At 53.0% G+C, this 19062-nt stretch overlaps 1 pseudogene; it reads left to right on the forward strand.

The window, feature by feature from the left end:
* The first annotated feature begins 5520 nt into the window (after positions 1-5520).
* LOC142069245 (uncharacterized) lies at positions 5521-8144 on the forward strand (annotated as a pseudogene).
* Positions 8145-19062: the final 10918 nt, after the last annotated feature.

The raw sequence follows: 19062 nt of genomic DNA on the forward strand, positions 1-19062 counted from the left end.
GAAGCCATTACCTAAGAGTGCTGTCTAATCTCTCGATCTGTTTTTGGCCTTGCAAAATGAGGCCCTGCACTTAACTCGGTGGCACCGGTCTGTTTTGATGGCTGCATCTGTTCATTTCCAACATTTCAGGGGATTGTCTGAGCGGCCATCTGGAGAAGGTAGATGATCTTCATGACAATTAGAAAACAATGAGGGGGGAAATAGGGGAGTATCCTGAGTGGGCAGAGCACCAGTCCCTGACCCAGAGCAACAGGAGCTTTGCTGCTGACATCCACGTGCCCAAGGGGGAGCTGCAGTCAGTGCCCACATGGGGAAGCCAGCTGGGAGAGGGTATCCCTGGGAAGAACCCAGGGACAAAACACAGACAACACAATGACCTGAGTGAGGGGAGCAGAGCTGGTACCTCCAGCTTAGGGCTGGTAGCCAGTGAGCCTGGTGAGGAAACAAGAGACCAGCTCTGACCCGTCTGTTACCAGAGCGTCCCTGACTCCCCATCACCCCTGAATTCTCTGGTATAACCCCCTTCTGCCCGGGGTCTGCTGGTCTCCTTTTTGCCCCCCATTGATCCTGTGGTTTCTAGGCAGGATGCCTGCATAGGGCTGGGAGAAGCTGCTGGAGCCCCGGGGGGGGCAGGGTCTGGGGTAGGGGGTTGCCTCGCCATGGGTTGATCGCTAGGATCCAGGAGCGGCTGGGGGGCGGCTCTGGGGGGAGGATCGCGGGGCTCGGGCCCGGCCGCAGGAAGTGACTCGCAGCCGCTGCGGGGACTCTGGCTCCAGGCGAGATCCCCGAGCCCCGGCGGCTGGTGCTGGGAGCCCGGGCTGCAGCCGGGAGCGGGGAACCTCCAGCCGGGCCCTGCCCGCTGCTCCCCGGGAGCCTCCCCCAGGGCAGAGCCCCCAGCCCGGCCAGGGCCCCTTCCCGGCCCGGCCCCGCCCCTGCCCCAGGGAGCCCCGCTCGGAGGGAAGGCAAGAGAGACCCGCCCGCTCCCCCGTCACCCCCGGGCTGCAAGGGGCGGTTTGGCCCCGGGCTGCTCCCCGCGGAGCTGGCTGCGATTCCGTGTGTGTGTGTGTGACCCAAAATTGGGCCAGCTAGTAAGCTTAGGGAGGACTAATGACCCACCAGAGTTTGGCAGAAAGCAGCACGTTTATTATACTGATAGCTGAGCTCGAAAGAAAGGGGAGGGGGTCACACTCACACGCTCCCAGGCAGGCCCAGCCCTGGAGAGGTCAGGATTCTTCAGGGTGAGCGTATGACGGTCAGTCTTCCCAAGGCCCCGTGGCCTGCAACGCGGGGAACCACTGGCCGGGCAGTCCCGGGGAAGGGCCTTCACAGGGAGGTACAAGCTTGTGAGTCCACTCCTGAGCAGGTGGCCGCTTCCCCTTTTAAGGACCTGCTCCTCGTGGCCTGCGACTAGAGATGACGTGGCTGCCTGAGGTTGGTCACACTCCACCTCGGCCAGTGTCCATGCATCCGATGAAGTGGGCTGTAGCTCAGGAAAGCTCATGCTCAAATAAATTGGTTAGTCTCTAAGGTGCCACAAGTCCTCCTCTTCTTTTCGCGAATACAGACTAACCCGGCTGTTACTCTGAAACCTGTCCATGCAGTGGTGGGGGGTGTGATCGCTGCCTAATCGGAGTCCCAGACACCTTGTCTACCTGGGAGCTCTTCTGATCTTCCAGCTGCTCAACCATTCATCCCACAAGCATTCCAGGAGGGAGGAGGAGGGGGAAGGCGACTTCACAGGTGTTCAAAGAGGGAGAGGAGACAAAAGGGGGGAGGTGGGAAGTGTCACAGACCGTTTGAACATACAGGTTATGCATAGCATAGTCATACAGAGCATACAGATCACTGCTGCTCCTATGGGGGGGGGGCTCAGGGATGGAAAGGGGGGGGATGTGGGGAGGGGAGGCTGTGAGGAGACTGGCTGGGGAAAGGAGAGCCGGGGGGCAAGCAGAAGGCAGAGGGGTGGGGAGAGATACAAGGCAGCTACCTTCACCCCAGTTGCCCCCGCACCTTCCGTTCACCCCAACACATGCACTGAACCCCCTTTGTCCCTAACCCTTGCCCCCTCCTGCACATTCACCCCTACATTGTGCTCCCTTCGCCCCAACTCCTACCCCCACTCAAGTGCCCCATATCTCTGCATCCCCTTCCCGCACCCACACGGGGAAACTGACCTGGATGCAGTGATGGAGCAGCTGGCATTGCTGCTCCCTCCCCCGCTGGGAGCCTGCCAATTGAACAGTCAATGGCCCGGTTAGCGGTGCGGACTGGAGCCTCCAGGATCCCTTTCGACCTGGTGTTCCAGTCCAAAATCAGACACCTGGTCACCCTAATCAGCACTGCGGCTCCCTGTGCAGGTGGTATCGCAGCCTGGCTTCCAGTCTGGCCACTGGGCAGGGCCTCGGGGGAAGAGGAGGAGCTGGGGCGTGGCCTCAGGGAGAGGAAGGGCGGGGCTCCTGCATGTGTCCCACTTTTGCCTTTAGAAAAGGTGGGTCACCCAGAGATAGGGGCAGGCAGGAGATTTACCCCAAAGGGCTGAGAATTTACTAGGCAAATGTTCACCCAGAATCCCCCCACACTCACACCCTGCTTCCAATTTCATATTTGTGTTTACAGACTATCTCCTTATTTCAGGGGGTCTGACTCCTGGGCTGACAGGACTGAACAGGGGCTGGTCTGATTTCTGCACAGGATTCGGAGTCCAACCAGAGTCACTGCTAGATGCAAGGAGTGGAATTGGGGTTTGGTTTGGGTTCAGTGGCAATCGGTGTGTTCGGTTGTAGTTCAGTAATAACACTCCAAAATGGTTCAGTTACCAGGCAGTGCCCCAGAAGGGGTGAGCGGGGTGGGAGTGAGCCCTGTGGCTTGCTTCAGTGGAGAACTGAAATTGGGGCCTGGGGCCTGCCTCAGGTGGGGCAATTGGAGGGAGGAGCTGCCCTAAGGGATGGGAACAGGTGAGAGGAGGCCTGTCCAAGGGGAAGAAGAATTGAGCAGCCTTTTCCCTTGCGCTTGAAGAGTTAATGTTAACTTCTGGGACAGGGAGCCCCACTTCTCTCCCCCCTCCCTCCCTGCTCCTGTGGGCTGCCCCCTTCTCTTCTCCTACTGGGACAGGCCGTTCCGGTAGCGATCACATGCCTGGGTGTTGTTTTGTTGTCTTGTTTTATCATGAGTGAGATCAGAGTAGGTTTTATTTTATTTTGTCAAATATTGAGCTGAAAAATTGCTGAAACTTTATTTTAACTGGAAACCATTTTTCCCTGAGTTCGATTCAGATTCAGGTTCACTGAGTAAGAGGAAAAATGCTGGTTTAAGTCTGGTTCCAGTTCAGTTAAGTATATCGATTCAACCTGGTTCTCTGATTCTGTTCTGGTATGAGACCAGTTGGGCAAATGCAGCTGAACTGACCTCATAAGGAAGGCTGGGGGGCTGGTTACTGCTAAGGCAGAGGAGGCTGGTGTTTGTCTCTGCTCATGATTAAGGCTGCGAGTTTGTCATGGAGGTCATGGAAGCTAGAAGCTTAGGGAGGGAGATGTCGCCACTTCTGAGAAGCCAGGCAGGGAGGCTGCGAGCCCTGTCAACCCTGCCCCCCAGCACCAGCGGGGATCCTGGGCTGCTCCCACCCGAGCACCCACAGTGCCCCGCAGGCCCACTCCCCGAGCCCCTGTGGAGCCCCCTGGGCCACTAACTCCCAGCACCCACGGTGCCCCCCTAGCCATACCACAACCACCCGCATCCCCCCGCCCCCCATCCATGGCCTCCCCGTGGCACAACCCACCCGTGGCACTCCCAAGTGTTAGTCCAGGATACAGTACAAATCATGGACAGGTCACGAGCCATGAACTTTTGTTTACAGCCCGTGACCTGTCCCTGAGTTTTACTAAAAATACCTGTGACTCTAAGAGAGTCTTACCCATGATATTAGCGCCTGGGAGTTAATTGATCTTCCTGGGTCAGTTGATGCTCCCTCCTGCATTGTGATCTGGGGCCCAGATTGAGCAGCTATTGCTCCCACAGCGGGATCTGTGCCAAGGAGAGACCTTCAATAACCCCCCTCTGTGTCCAACTGGGAGAGGGGGAGGGCTTTCTCCGGTGGGTGGAAACAACCCCTGGGCAACTCCGGGTTCTGCCGACACCAGCCCCTGAGCCGGAGCCTACAGGTGAGGGGAGAGATCCGGGGGAAAGGGCTGGGGTCGGGCAGGAAAGTGACTCTGCACAAAGGGCCCCTTTCAGGGACCTGCTGGTGAGTTTGTACCGAAGAGGGAGGGGGCTCCCCGTGGGTCTGCAGGTCCCAGAGCTGCTGCCCTCAGTGACACAGCCAGGCTCACACTGGAGAGCGAGCGCACCTGGGAACGGGACAGTCCCCAGTTCTCCCAGGCAGAGGGGAGAGGGAAGGAGACAGGAAGGGGAATGGTGAGACTGAAAGGGGCAGCAGGAGCAAGAAGTGGGGAGGGAGGATCCCAGCTCCCAGACCCGCCCGGATCCATTCCCTGCATCCCCCTGGGCAGCCTGACTCTCCTAGGAACAAGGGCAGAAGCTGACAGAGGAAAAACTAGGCTCTGCTTCTGCCTAGTCCCCGCTGCTGTGGGGACGCGCTGCCCTCGGGGCCAATATCAGGGGAAATCCCCCAAAGTGGTTCCTTTGATTCTGCTCTTTTCTAGCATTTGTCTCAGAGACTCTGTCCCTGGTGGGGTTTAAAAGTGTCCTGGGGGTTCAGTGCTGGAGGGAGGGGCCGGGTCTGTGTTGTGATAAAGTGACTGTGAGTTTTCCTAGCGTAGCAGAGCCCAGAGCGTCTATCTGCAGGGAGGGAGCCTGGGGGGAGTGGGGGTGTGAAATGGACTCAAGCCCCTTCTGAAACCTCCCCCGTCGCCCCTCTCGCCCTGACAGGCTGAGGAATCACGTCCACGTTTCACTGCAGATCCTCCCGTCTTCCAGGGGACAGGGAAGGGAAATGGCTGTGATGGAGCCAGCTCAGGCAGGGGATTTTCAGGGAGCTACGGGAGGTTGGTGTAGATGGGGAGGGGCAGGAAACACACAGGATGAGGCAGAGAGGGGACAGGGTGTGATAAATCTGCTGGGGCACATTCAATATGGAGCCTGATTTTTTGAACAGTCCCATTGGCGGGAGGGGGGAATATTCCCCAATTTCTGATATAGAAAACACCCCCCTGGGCAGGGCTGGGAAAACTGACCAGACTCCCAGTGCTGCAGCCTGACCCCACTGGCCAGAGGCTGCTGTGAAATACGAAGGGAAGCTGTTGGGATTCCTGTCCCTGTCCCTGGCTCAGAGCTCTGCTTCCCGTATCAGCCTGTGGCTGGCAGGCATGTGGGAAATGAGAAGACCTTGCCCTGCTCTGCATGCTGGGGGGGACAAGCAGCTCTCACCTTCTCCCCACCCCCTGAAGCCTCCTGGCTGCTCTAAGTGGGGGTGGGATTCTGCTTCTTTGGGCCTTCTCCCCTGTGACTAGTGGGATTGTGGCTGGGGCAGCAGGCACTGAATGGGGGAGACTTGTTGTTTCAGATGCCGGTGACCTTCGAGGAGGTGGCTGTGTATTTCACCGAGGGGCAGGGGGCTCTGCTGGACCCCGCTCAGAGAGCCCTCTACAGGGACATCATGCAGGAGAACTATGTGATGGTGACCTCGCTGGGTAAGGGATTCCTGTGGCCTCAGCTAATGGAAGCCATGGGGCTTGCGTGTCTGAATCTGGTCAGGTTCTTCCTGGTCAGGTGGATTGGAGGAGGAGGGTCGCATAGTCCACATGTCCAGTGTGAGAGAGACTTGCATCTCTATACCCCATTCAAGGGAACAGGAGAGCCAGACAACTAATGGGCAGGCTAATTCATCCCCATCTCTCCAACTGTCCAGGGTCAGAAGCAGGGTGGTGCCCTGTCCGTATTATTCTCCTTCACTCACCATTCACCTTGCTCCATCTGTGGGGAGGGCTCTAGGTTCTGCAGGCTTGGAAATAGGCAGGAGTTTAACACCAGAGCTGTGTGTGTGTCAGCAAGTCCCCCAGAGCGCATCTACCTTGAGACCTCCTAGTGCGGGGGTAGCAACACCTCTGCACCCTCAGATCTCTGCTGCTCCCACGGGGTCTGAGTTACCACGGTCCCATGTAGGGTCAGGTTAATCTCAGGGAATGTTCCTTGTGACAAATACTCTACCAATGTTCCATGCGCCCTGACCTTGCCTGATTTCACCCCCTGTCCAGGATTCCTCGCTCCCAAACCTGACCTCATCGCCCGGCTGGAACGCGGGGAAGAGCCGTGGGTCCCAGATCTCCAGGCCGACGAGGAAAGAGGGAGCCCAAGAGGCACCTGCACAGGTGAGGAGTCAGGGAAACTGAGACAGAACCGTCTGGCGAGTGAAGGAAAAAGCTGAGACTCCTGAAATGTGCTGTGAGCGAGAGCCCCCAGTACTGCCCCATCTCACCCAGGTCAGGGCTGCAGTCAGCAGGTGTTGTAGCATCAAGGCAAATATCAGTCATGGCTTCCCACCCATCCTGTTAGCTGTTGGGAATTTCCTCCCTGACTTTACTTCCCTGGGAGTGTTTGGTTGGGATGTGGAGGCAGAATCCAATGTCTCCAGCTCCCCAACAGTCACTGTGTGGTGTTTTCCCTCTTTGCTATTCCCCTTTTGGTCCTTTCTCCCCAGCACATTCAGTGACTCCTGTCTGGATTCTCTCTCTCCCAGCAGGTGATAGGACAGTGAGTGAGAACAAGGAGGAGACTCAGCAGCAGGAAGGTCCTGGGAAAGTGGAACCGCAGGAGATGTTTTTGAGAAGAGCTGAAGGGAATTTTTCCCAGTGCTTGGAGCAGGGAAATGCCTGGGGAGATCGACACAGATCAGAGATGCAGCTGGGAAACTATCCTGGGAAGAAACTGGATGAATCCACTGAATGTGGCAGAAGATGTAAGGATCACAAGGAAACCACAGTCCAGCAGACAAGTCAGAATGAAGAGAAACCCTACAAATGCCTTGACTGTGGGAAAAGATTCCAATTCAGTGCAAACCTTGTTAAACATTGGAGAACCCACACAGGAGAGAAGTCCTATGAATGCTTGGACTGTGGGAAAAGCTTCCGTGAGAAGTCAAACTTTATTACACACCAGAGACTGCACACAAGAGAGAAACCCTATGAATGCCTTGAGTGTGAGAAAAGCTTTAGTCAGAGGTCACAGCTTATGGCACATCACATAACCCACACAGGAGAGAGGCCCTATAAATGCTTCGACTGTGGGAAAAGATTCAGTAGGAAGCAATCTCTTATTGTACACCAGAGACTGCACACAGGAGAGAAACCCCATAAATGCCTTGAGTGTGAGAAAAGTTTTAGTCAGAGCTCACATCTTATTTCACATCACAGAACCCACACAGGAGAGAAGTCCTATAAATGCATAGACTGTGGGAAAAGCTTCAGTTGGAAGTCACTCCTTATTATACACCAGAGAGTACACACAGGAGAGAGACCCTTTAAATGTCTTGAGTGTGGGAAAAGTTTCAGCAAAAGTTCATCCCTTACTAAACATGGAAGAATTCACACAGGAGAAAGACCCTATAAATGCCTTGAGTGTGGGAAAAGTTTCAGTGTGAAATCAACCCTTAATACACATCAGAAAACCCACACAGGAGAGAAACCACATAAATGCTTGGAGTGTGGGAAAAGCTTCATTCAGAAATCAAAACTTAGTATACACCAGAGAGTGCACACAGGAGAGAGACCGTATTAATGCCTTGACTGTGGGAAAACTTTCATAAAGTGCTCACACCTTATTAAGCGTCAGAGAATTCACACAAGCAACAAACCCTATAAATGCCTCAACTGCAGGAAAAGTTTCATTGACAGAATAAAACTTACTAATCATCAGGCAATCCACACAGGAGGCAGACCCCTTAAATGCTTGGACTGTGAGAAAAGCTTCATACACAAATCAAAATTTACTGTACATCAGAGAGTGCACACAGAAAGAGATCCTATAAATGCCTTAAATGTGGGAAAACATTCAGACGGCACTCATACCTTATGAAACATGGGAGAATCCCCATTGTAGAGACACATTATAAATGCCTTGACTGTGGGAAAAGCTTCAATAAGAACTCAGCACTTACCAAACATGAGAGAATCCACAAGGCTGAGAGACCCTAGAAATAGCTTGACTGTGGGAAAAAGATACAATTTGACTTCACACTTCAGTGAGCCACACAACAGAGAGACCTGGAATGTGCGGGAAGGTTCATTTGATGCTCCCGAGTATCAGCAAATCCGCACAGGGAAGAAACCTCTGAGAAGTTGTCAGCGTGGAAAATGCTCCAAGTGAAGCTAACACCATGCTGGACATCGGAGACTCCTCCACACAGCAGGGAAATTCTCTGAGTGCCCTGACTGGAGCCAGCCATGGTGACAAGCCCATTTCCTCGTTCCCGCACACATCAGGGAGATTTTGCTCCCAAGGACCCAACTGCCCATTGCTGGGGTGAGGATCCAGGAGCAGCAGCTGGTCAGTGACCCTCTGGCTCTGCCTGGTGTAAGCAAGCCCCAGGCAGAGGAGGGGAAGCCCCCATCCGCCCCTGCTCCAGCACTGGCTGCTGAGCTGATGGGCCTCAGGGCAGGGAAGGGAGAGAGAGAATCTCCTCCAGCTGCTCCCTCTGCCTGGCTGAAGTTCCCCCCTCTCCCTTCCCCTCCCAGCCAGGACCCCCTGCCATGGAGATGAAGAGAAGGACACTTGGGCCAGGCTGCACCTTCACTCTAGACCCCGTCTCCACCGCCCACCTTCCATCAGTCCCTGGGCTGGGCTCCCCCACTTACCTGGAGCTGTTCCCTGCAGGTGGAGTGTCCCTGGGGGCTGGTAACTCCTCCCTTCCCAAATCCCCCAGGGCGCTGGGCTTTAGGGTATCAATTATTAAGGGACCTGGCCGATGGCTTGTGGGGAGGACACTGAGGATTGAATGGTTGGGGCTGGTGGAACTGGGAAGCAGGGGGAGCTGGGTGCTGGGCTGTTGAGTGTTTGGGGATCATGGGATAAGAGGCGAGGGAGAGCATGGGGTAGAGAGGTGCTGCCTCTCCTCACTCACCCGCTCTACCCTTCTCCCTGTCCCCACTGCATTAAGACAGCACCATTAGCAGAGACTGATTCCCACAGGGCCTTTTGTTGCAGGCCTGGATTTCCCACCTCTGCTACAGCAGCATCAGCCTCTGAGAGGGAAGCAGCGTTGCCTAGTGGATAGAGCACTGGCCTGGGACTCAGGAGACCTAGCTCTGTTCCCAACTCTGCCAGCAGCTTGCAGGGTGACCTGAGACAAATCTGTGCCTTCCAGAGAGGGAATAAATGGGGAGTGATAATATCAGTCTCCGAGTGTCTGTCTAGGGCAGGAAAAGTGGTTGGGATTAGCTAGTGCGTCTCCTTTGTTCCTCCTCCCCTTTTTCTAGTCTAGACTGACCCTGAGCAGTTTATTCCAATCCCCCATTAGCAAAGTGATTGTCAGAGTCACTAAGTGCCCCCTTTGAAGTGAGATTGTCTCATTCCCAGACATCCTCACACTGCTCCAGGTTATGCTGAAAAGCATTTACTTTTTTGTGCTGTTTCTCCCTTATACACCAGAATTCAAAAGGAGCTGGAGCAGGGATAGTAAAATAATGTGGTGTTTTAACTTCTGTGTTATTTGAGAGGGATAGGGTGAATCTGGGGAATTTCCTCCTTCCCCATCAACCTCACACATCTTCTCTCACAGAGCAGCCTCAGTTTGAACCATGGAGAGTTTATCCTTTTCCCTTTCAACCCCTCCACCTTCATGTGTGTCATTTACCACAGTCTCCTTTTCCCACCATGCTTAGGAATCAGGCTTTGATTTCTTTGAACCTCAGTTAGGCCCCTGAGGGCTGGAGAAGAAAATGTCACATTCCTGAAGGGGGAATTCAGATGAACCCCAAAGCACGGTTTGAGCTTCAATCTCAGCCTCCATCTATTGGTAAAGTGGCATCTGGAGTTTTTCCAGCCAAATACAGATCATTTGTAGATGGGAAGTTTTTGGTTGTTTGTCTTTTTCCCCTTCTTTCTTTTATGACAACAATGCTAAAACTTTTGTCAATAACCCAGCCAAATAATGCAGCTGTGCTGAGTAAAGCAGTTTTAGCCTGCTCAGCAGGAAATGGGCAAATTTGTTCCGAAGATTTTGAGTTTTAGGATTCTCTGGGCTTTCACTTCATGAACGGGAAAGTGGTTTGTAGCCCACCCTGGACTATGTTTTTTTCTCTTTTTGATGAAGGTTGTTTTGTCATGTATTTTGATATTAAACTAGTTTGACAGGATGTAGTTCAGATTTCTTGGGGACTGCAAAAGACGAATGATAATTTGCCAAAATAGTCCTTACTGATTTTCCTTTCACATCCGATTTGCTTCTTCTTTGAACAAGGAAAATAATCAGTATCTGTCAGCAAAAACTATGATGGCGAGTTCTGGATACGGACTCCAAGAATCAGAAACTGAAATAGGGAACGAAGTGACTGTCTGATCACTGTACGGTGACCAGATCGCAAGAGTGAAATATCAGGACACATTAGGCGGGGCGAACAGATGACAGACACAGGTGCACAGCCCCGACTGGATCCATGAGAGAGGGCACACAGCTCTAGGAAGCTGCAAGAGGGGTGTACGGCCCCTGCTGCAGCCCTCTCCACAAGCCACAGGGCAAGGACTCATGGCCCCAGCTCCAGCCCCCAATAGAAGTCACGGGGCCAGGGGGCAATAGGACATGCATGGCATGGCCAGAGGCACACTGGTCCGCCTGGCCCTGTGCTACCAGCGTGCCCCTTCCTGTTGGGGGTGGGCCCATGCTGCGCCACACAGCTCCCCTGCCCAGTGCCCCCTGGATCCGCTAGGCCTTGCACCCCCTGAGCAAATGCACAGTGTTGTGCACGCCATCACCCCTACCCAGCGCCCCCTTTCCCACAGCCCCACCACAGCTGCCCAGCACCCCACACAGAACCCCCACTTGCTAGTTTCCCAATACACACAGATTTCCCCGTGCCCTTCCCCACAGCCCCCCCACCACAACTACACAATGCCCCGCACAGACCCCCACTTCCCAGGACCCCTCAACAGGGCCCCACTGCCTAGCACCCCAAAACACACAAACCTCCCCCACTGCCCAGCACCCTCCACACCCTCACAGCCCAGTGCCCCTCACGCACCTCCCAGACACTCACCATCACACCCTGCCCCCTTCCCTGGCCTCACTCACCAGCCCTGCTGGGAGGTCTCTGGCTCCTAGGGTGAGAGCGGCGAGGGGGGTCTCCAGACTCTCCATGTGCTGCACCAGCCAAAAGTGCGAGCTCCGTGGTTCCCACTGGCCGGGGAAAGTGCCAATGGGAGCTGCTGCAGCCGCGGAGCAGGGCTTGTAGGCACCGGCAGCACGCAGAGCCCCCCACCCTAAGAGTCAGAGGGACCTGCCAGGGGGTGAGGTGGGGAGTCCCAGCATAGCTTACCTGGGGTGGATCCCATCCTGGGAAGCATCCGGCAGGCAGATCCCTCTGGCTCCTAGGGTTGCGGGTCGGGTAGGCGGGAGCAGAGGGTTCTCTGCCCTCTGCCGGCGCCTGCAAGCCCTGCCCCTGCAGCACGTAGGAAAGCTCTCCTCGTTGCCTCTGTGCCTTGGGCCGCACTTCCGGCTCCTGCCAGCGGGCGGGCGCCGGGAGTGCCCCAGGAAGAAGCGGTGAGCAGCGCCGGCGGCTGTGGTCCGGACAGTCCCCGATATCGGGACAAAGGGCGTCCCGACCGATATAAGGTCGGGACACGGGACAAGTCCCCTAAAATTGGGACTGTCCCAATAATATCGGGATGTCTGCTCACCCTAGATCACTGCAGTGATGTGAGATACAGCCATGAGGGGGAGAGGGTGGTTTGGTGGGTGGCCAGGGCCTTGAAAGGACACTGTTTGCTCTTGCGAGCCAGAGAGCTGAGTCTGAGAACTGTGAACTCACTGCAGAAGTCCCAGAGAGAGAGGAAATGTTCTATGAGTGCTGGGTAAAGTCGTCCTTGAACTCTAAAGGGCTACCAATGAAGCCCCAAGAGGACTGATGTGAAGAGGGGTCATCCTCTTCCCCATTGCTGCGAGGAGGAGGCTGGGAAAATGCCTCTCTCATGGATTGTTAGCACTTTTCTACCAGCTTTAACTTGTTCCTCTTTCCCTGGGGCGCGTGTGTGGCAGGAGCAGCAATGTACTGAGCTGGGGCTGAAAAGCACCATGCTGAGCTGGGCATTCGATTATGGGGGGGGGGGGGAATTAGCTTTTATTTCTTGGTTTGAAAAGAATAAAGTAGAATTTAGTTTCTCAAACTCCCAGTGTCCCTTGTCTTGAATAATGGGGGGGGGGGGGGGGAGAGAAAGAATGGTCTTTAATGGACTCACTCAGACGCTGTCTGCCTTTCACCCATTGACGCAGCTGAGAATAAGGCTGGTATCATTCTGGGGTGTATTAACGTGACAGTTGTAGGTAAGTTGCGGGAGGTCATTGTCCCGCTCTGCTCAGCACTGGGAAGGCCTCAGCTGGAGTCCTGTGTCCAGTTCTGGGCGCCACACTTTACAAAAGATGAAGACAAATTGGATTGAGTCCAGAGGAGAGGAACAGAAAATGATCAAAGGTTTAGAAAACCAGAGCTGTGGGAAATGGTTAAAAAAAGTGGGTCTGTTAGTCTTGAGAAAAGCAAACTGGTGATGGTCTGCAGACATGTTAAGGGCTGTTATACAGAGACTGGGAATCAGTTGTGCCCCATGGCCATTGAAGGAAGGATGAGAGGTAAAAGTGTTAATATGCGGGGAGGAAGATTTAGATTAGAGATGAGGAAAACTTTCTAACCATGCAGGTATTTAAGCTCTGGAATAGCTTCCAAGGGAGCTTGTGGAATCCCCAGCATTGGACTTGGGTTTTCTTGTTTGTTTTTTCTTTTTAAGCCCCTTGGCGGTGTTATTTCACCATCCCTGAGCTCCACAGGCTGCAGGTTCCGGCTGTGACGTTTTCTCAGGGTGCCCAGGACTGTGAATCTCCTTGTTAACCCACTGCCTCGGCACGAGGGGGACGTGCTGCTGCTGAACTGGGTGTCTGTTCCCTGTCACCTCCAGCCTTTAGCTCCCCACACAAACTCCCCAGGGCTCTGCCAGTCCTTACTTTGCCTGGCAGGTTAACACTGGGCACAACCTTTTCCTTGAGCTCCTCTGAAGTGTCCTTGGGATGGGGTGCACAAACCCCACACTGAGCAACAAGGGTTTAAGGGCTTGTTTGGGGCTCAGCCAACCCCGCCCTGCCACACCTGCAGCAAAACCTCCATCTGCTGGAGGAATTGAAAGGCAGCAAATTAGCTCAGTTGGGAGCAGGTGAGCAGACCTGCAGTCCACAGCTCCAGTAGAGCAGAGCACAGTGAAACCTAAAGGCTCTGATACAGCTGCCGAAAAGAGCCCTCCTTGATAAAAGGGAGGACTCTCCGCATAGACAAACAGAGAGGGAAGTATTCTGTGGCCCTGGATGGTGGCGACTCCCTTTTGCTTCTTTGGTATTTGGATTTTCCCATCAGGTGAAGGCCTTGGACTGTGGTGACCCCTGGGTGGGAGAGGAGAGGAAGATGCACCAGGGAGGACAGTCTTAAGTAGTCTTGGTTGCCAGGTTACTGGTAGCTAAAAGGGCCCTGGGTCAGAGCCCAGTCAAGTGGGAAGGCCCGGGCTCCCCTTCCCTTGACCCCCTTGGCAGGGCTGTGGCTGTGACCACTAGTCCACGCTTCCTAACAAGACTCTGAGTGGAAACCATTATTGTCCTTCCGTACTGTGCAGCCCCTCTCCACTGGACACTCGGAAATTCCCAGGTAAGCCATCCCCAAGGGGACAATGCTAGCTTGTTTGATTCAATTGAGGATCAGCGTCAATATAACATCACAGCACTGAGATATATTTTTAGTGAAAACAAACAGGAGTTTATCAACAAAGACTAAGATTTAACCGTGTGACTTTATCAGATAAAATATGACTATGTAGATCATTGTTGCTACTACTGTTATATAATTGCAACATATCTTGTACAAAGTGTATCAAGGAAGGTGTCGATAGACTGCAAGAGAAGCAAGCCTTGGCCCAGCTTGAAAAAGAAGCCAAAGCGAGAGCCAAGCAAGTTGAAGAAAGAGCCAGAGAAACTGACAGGAGGCATATGGAATGGCTGGCTGCTGAGCAGAGGGTTCACCAGATGCAAGAAGAAACAGCCAGACGTGAGCTCCAAATCAGGAAAGCAATGGATGAACAGCAGAAACCGTATCATGTTGGAAGTCCAGTTTATAACAGTGTTGGTATGCTGTTTGATCAGGACAGATATGTTTACTCAGGGTCATGTCATAACCCAGTCTCAAAGCAAGTATGAATGTGACTCTTCTGTGTTATCTGTAACTAACAGGGAGATATGTGGATACCAGAGCGCTCGGTCATCGCATGTAGCTCTCCACACTTCAGACCCCCCTGCGCGTACTCATGGAGGTGGGGGCAGTCTTATCACCCACCTCTTGGGTATTCCTTGAGCGGGTCCTGGGAGAGGGTGCTTCCCACTCACCCGAGGGCCTCTGGACCTTTTCATGGGGTCCCTGTCCTGTGAGCCCCCTCCCCTCCCTAACCCTATCCGTCTGCATGTCCTGCAGCTGGCTCAATTCCGAACAACACCAAGGAAACAACTTTACAAGCTTGTGCTCCGCAAGTTTCACTTCCTCACCCTCATGTCCTGCCCTGCTACCAGGTGGAGGGCTTTCTACCACCTGTAGAGGGTGAGGAACCCCGGTGGGCCAGCCTATATTCCTGCCTGCTCCCACGGCCCGCCATGAATATCGGTTGGAGGCTCCTTTATGAAGCCGTGAGCATAGGTGTGTACCTGACATGGTTCACCCCCATTCCTGACGCCTGCCTATTTTGGGGCATGAGGGAGAAACTGGTGCATGCCTATCTAGAATGTGTCAGGTTGCAGCCCCTATTCCGACTCCTCCAGAACCTCCACTTGAGGTTCTGGCTGCACTTTTCCCCACACCTCTTCATATATTCACACCCTGTCCGTGTCCCCACAAAGTCGCGAGACCTCGTCAACATTCTCCTGGCATTGGCCAAAGTGTCCATTTACAATACCAGGAGGAAGATGCTGGACGAGGGGGCGCTCTGCGACTGTGGGGCCTATTTCAGTTCCTCCCTTGTCTCAAGCATCCGGGCAGAGTTCCTCTGGGCATCGCCTGCTGGCTCGCTAGACAGCTTTGAGGAGCAGTGGATGCTGTCCAGGGTTCTCTCCTCTGTGTCCCCCTCTGGATCCCTAGTTCTGAAGCTATGATCCCCACTCCCATCCCTGTTATCCCTTAGTTGTCCCCCGAATTCAGATGGGTTCCAGGGGTCCAATGGTTCCTCCCACAAGGCTGGGGGAGGCACCCGCCCACTGTGATGGGTTAGATCACAGAAACCCCCTGGGAGCTGCCACCTGATGTGTCAAGACTACTTCTGCTCCTGTTTTCCTGCCCTGGCAACTTAGGACTCCAGCACCCTCTCTTGTTGAGCCAGACAGGCCAGTCTGCTCCAACACAGACCCAAAATCTGAACCACGTGCCCAAAAGCTGCAACTTACAGAAGTGTTCCTGTCTTGAACACTCGGATGCCCAACTCCCAATGGGGTCCAATCCCCAAATAAATCTGTTTTACCCTGTATGAAGCTTATACAGCATAAATTCATAAATTGTCCACCTTCTCTTCTGATAGAGAGATATGCACAGCTGTTTGCCCTCCCTCCCCACCCGGTATCTATACATCCTCTGGGTTAATTAATAAGTAAAAAGTGATTTTATTAAATACAGAAAGTAGGGTTTAAGTGGTTCCAAGTAGTAACAGACAGAACAAAGAGAATTACCAAGCAAAATAAAACAAAACACGCATGTCTAAGTCTAGTACAGTAATAAAAACTGAATACAGACAAAATCTCACCCTCAGAGATGTTTTAATAAGTTTCTTTCACAGACTGGACATTTTTCTAGTCTGGGCACAATCCTTTCCCCTGGTACAGCCCTTGTTTCAGCTCAGGTGGTAGCTAGGGGATTTCTCATGATGGCTGCCTCCCTTTGTTCTGTTCCACCCACTTATATATCTTTTGCATAAGGTGGGAATCCTTTGTACCTCTCTGGGTTCCCACCCCTCCTTCTCAAAGGAAAAGCACCAGGTTAAAGATGGATTCCAGTTCCGGTGACATGATCACATGTCACTGTAAGACTTCACTACCCACTTGCCAACACACAGGTATAGAGGAAGACTTACAAGTAAAACAGAGCCATCTACAGACCATTGTCCTGTTAATGGGAGCCAACAAGATTCCAAACCACCATTAATGGCCCACACTTTGCATAATTACAATAGGCCCTCAGAGTCATATTTTATATTTATATTTTCAGATACAAGAGTGATACATTTATACAAATAGGATGACCACACTCAGTAGATTATAAGCTTTGTCATGATACCTCACAAGAGACCTTTTACATGAAGCATATTCCAGTTACATTATATTCACACTCATTAGCATATTTTTATAAAATCATATAGAGTGTGTCATCTCCTGGAATTTCCAATTTTTAAGACCAGCCCAAGCCATCCCGAGCTGCCTGCCCAGGCCGTCCCGAGGAGGAACGCAGTGAGTGGTGGGAACCTCCGGCAAGGGGAGGTGGAGTGGAGGAGGGACTCACCAGGCTGCATGCCTGGTGGGGGTCTCAGGGGAGGAGAAGAGGCAGAGCACAGGTAGGACCACCACAGCTCAGGCCTCCCCTGGCCTATTATACCTTCTGCCTAGGCTAAGACCAGAGCTTGCAGGGGGCTGGGGGAGGCTTTTTTTTTTTTTTTTTTTTAGCTTCTCCCACTGACATAGATGCTGCCGAGCAGATACACTAGAGCAGCATTTCTCAGATTTGGCCACCAGGGGCTTTCCTTGCTGCCACAGCCTCCTGGGCCATGACTAGGGGGGCACAAAGCAGCTGCCTTCTCCTGCAGGGCCGCCAGCAGGGTTTCAGCCCCTGCCTCTTTCTAGAGCCTCAAATGCTGGAGGAGCAGGCAGCCAGTGTGAGTTCCCATCTTGTTGGGGGCGGTGGGGTTCGGGTTTCTGGCTTCAGCCCTGGGATGGCAGGTGACAGGCTCCAGCCATGGGGCTTTGGGCTCCAGCCCCTGGCTCAATCCTCCCCTGCCCACCCATTGCTCCTGGCCCCCGCTGCCACCTCCAGCCCCAGGCTCCAGCCGTACGGCAGCAGGCTCTCGCCCTCTGCTGCAGGGCTTTGGACCCTGGTTTCACCACTACCCCCATCGCCGCTGGCCCCTGCTGCTGCCCTACCCACTTCCCATCCAGGGCTTAATTTGTCCCCGGTTTGCTGGGTCTGTGTAAGTCTGCTGTGCAAAGTGGTATTTGTATGTTTGTGAATCACTTTTCGCTGCCTCCCAACTCGCTAGCAAGTCTGCTGCTATGAAACGTGATATTAACAAAAGTACGAACCTCACTTTTCACAGAAGCAGACTTACTAACTAGCAAATCTTTTAAATAAAAAGCAACTAAAAAAGCAAAAGAAACAGCGATTAACAAAAGACAAGAACACGCAAAGCACCTTATTTGTGACAGGTTTCAGAGTGGTAGCCGTGTTAGTCTGTATCAGCAAAAACAATGAGGGGTCCTTGTGGCACCTTAGAAACTAACAAATTTATTTCGGCATAAGCTTTCGTGGGCTAGAACCCACTTAATCGGATGCATGAAGTGAAAATACAGGAGCAGGTATAAATATATGAAAGGATGGGGGGTTGCTTTACAAGTGTGAGGTCAGGCTAATGACATAAATCAGTTAACAGCAGGATACCAAGAGAGGAAAAATAACTTTTGGAGTGGTAAGAAAGTGGGCCATTACAGACAGTTGACAAGAAGGTGCGAGTAACAGTCAGGAGAAGTTAGTATTGGTGAAGTTAAGTTTAGGTTTTGTAATGACCCAACCACTCCCCGTCTCTATTCAGGCCTAACCTGATGGTATCCAGTTTGCAAATTCATTCCAGTTCTGCAGCTTCACGTTGGAGTCTGATTTTGGAGTTTTTTTTGTTGAAGAATTGCCACTTTTAGGTCTGTTATTGAGTGACCAGAGATACTGAAGTGTTCTCCTACTGGTTTTTGAATGTTATGATTCCTGATGTCAGATTTGTGTCCATTTATTCTTTTGCGTAGAGACTGTCCGATCTGGCCAATGTACATGGCAGAGGGGCATTGCTGGCACATTTTGGCATCTATCACATTAACTGTTACTCAAAGTGCTCTGAGGCTACCAAAAAATTGTAGTGCGAACCTCTACACCAGAGAGCTTACAGTGGTACAGCTGCATCAGTAGCCATAACCTAAGAGTGATGAAGTGAGCTGTAGCTCACGAAAGCTCATGCTCAAATAAATTGGTTAGTCTCTAAGGTGTCACAAGTCCTCCTTTTCTTTTTGAGAATACAGACTAACATGGCTGCTACTCTATAACCTAAGAGTGCTATCTAATATCTTGATCTGTTTTTGGCCTTGCAAAGTGAGGCCCTGCACTTAACTCCGTGGCACTGGTCTGTTTCAATGGCTGCATCTGGTCAATTCCAGCATTTCAGGGGACTGTCTGGGCCGCCATCAGGAGAAGGCGGATGATTTTGGTGACAATTCAAAACGATGAGGGGGAAATAGGGGACAATCCTGAATGGGCAAAGCACTAGTCCCTGACCCAGAGTTACAGGAGCTTTACTGTTGACATTCAGGTGTCTGACGGGGAGCTGGAGTCTATGCCCACATGGGGGAGCCAGCTGGGAGAGGGGTAGAGGGGATCCCCAGGAAGAACCCAGAGACAAAACACAGACAGCTCCATGACCAGAGCTAGGGGAGCAGAGCTGGTAGCTCCAGCCCAGGGCTGGTAGCCAGTGAGTGTGGTGTGGAGACAAGAGACCAGCTCTGACCAACTGCTCCCTGTGCCAGTCTGTTACCTGTGCATCCCTGACTCCCCACCACCCCTGGATTCTCTGGAACAACCCCATCTC

Source organism: Caretta caretta, chromosome 14 (genome assembly GCF_965140235.1).
Source record: "Caretta caretta isolate rCarCar2 chromosome 14, rCarCar1.hap1, whole genome shotgun sequence".
Lineage (NCBI taxonomy): Eukaryota > Metazoa > Chordata > Testudines > Cheloniidae > Caretta > Caretta caretta.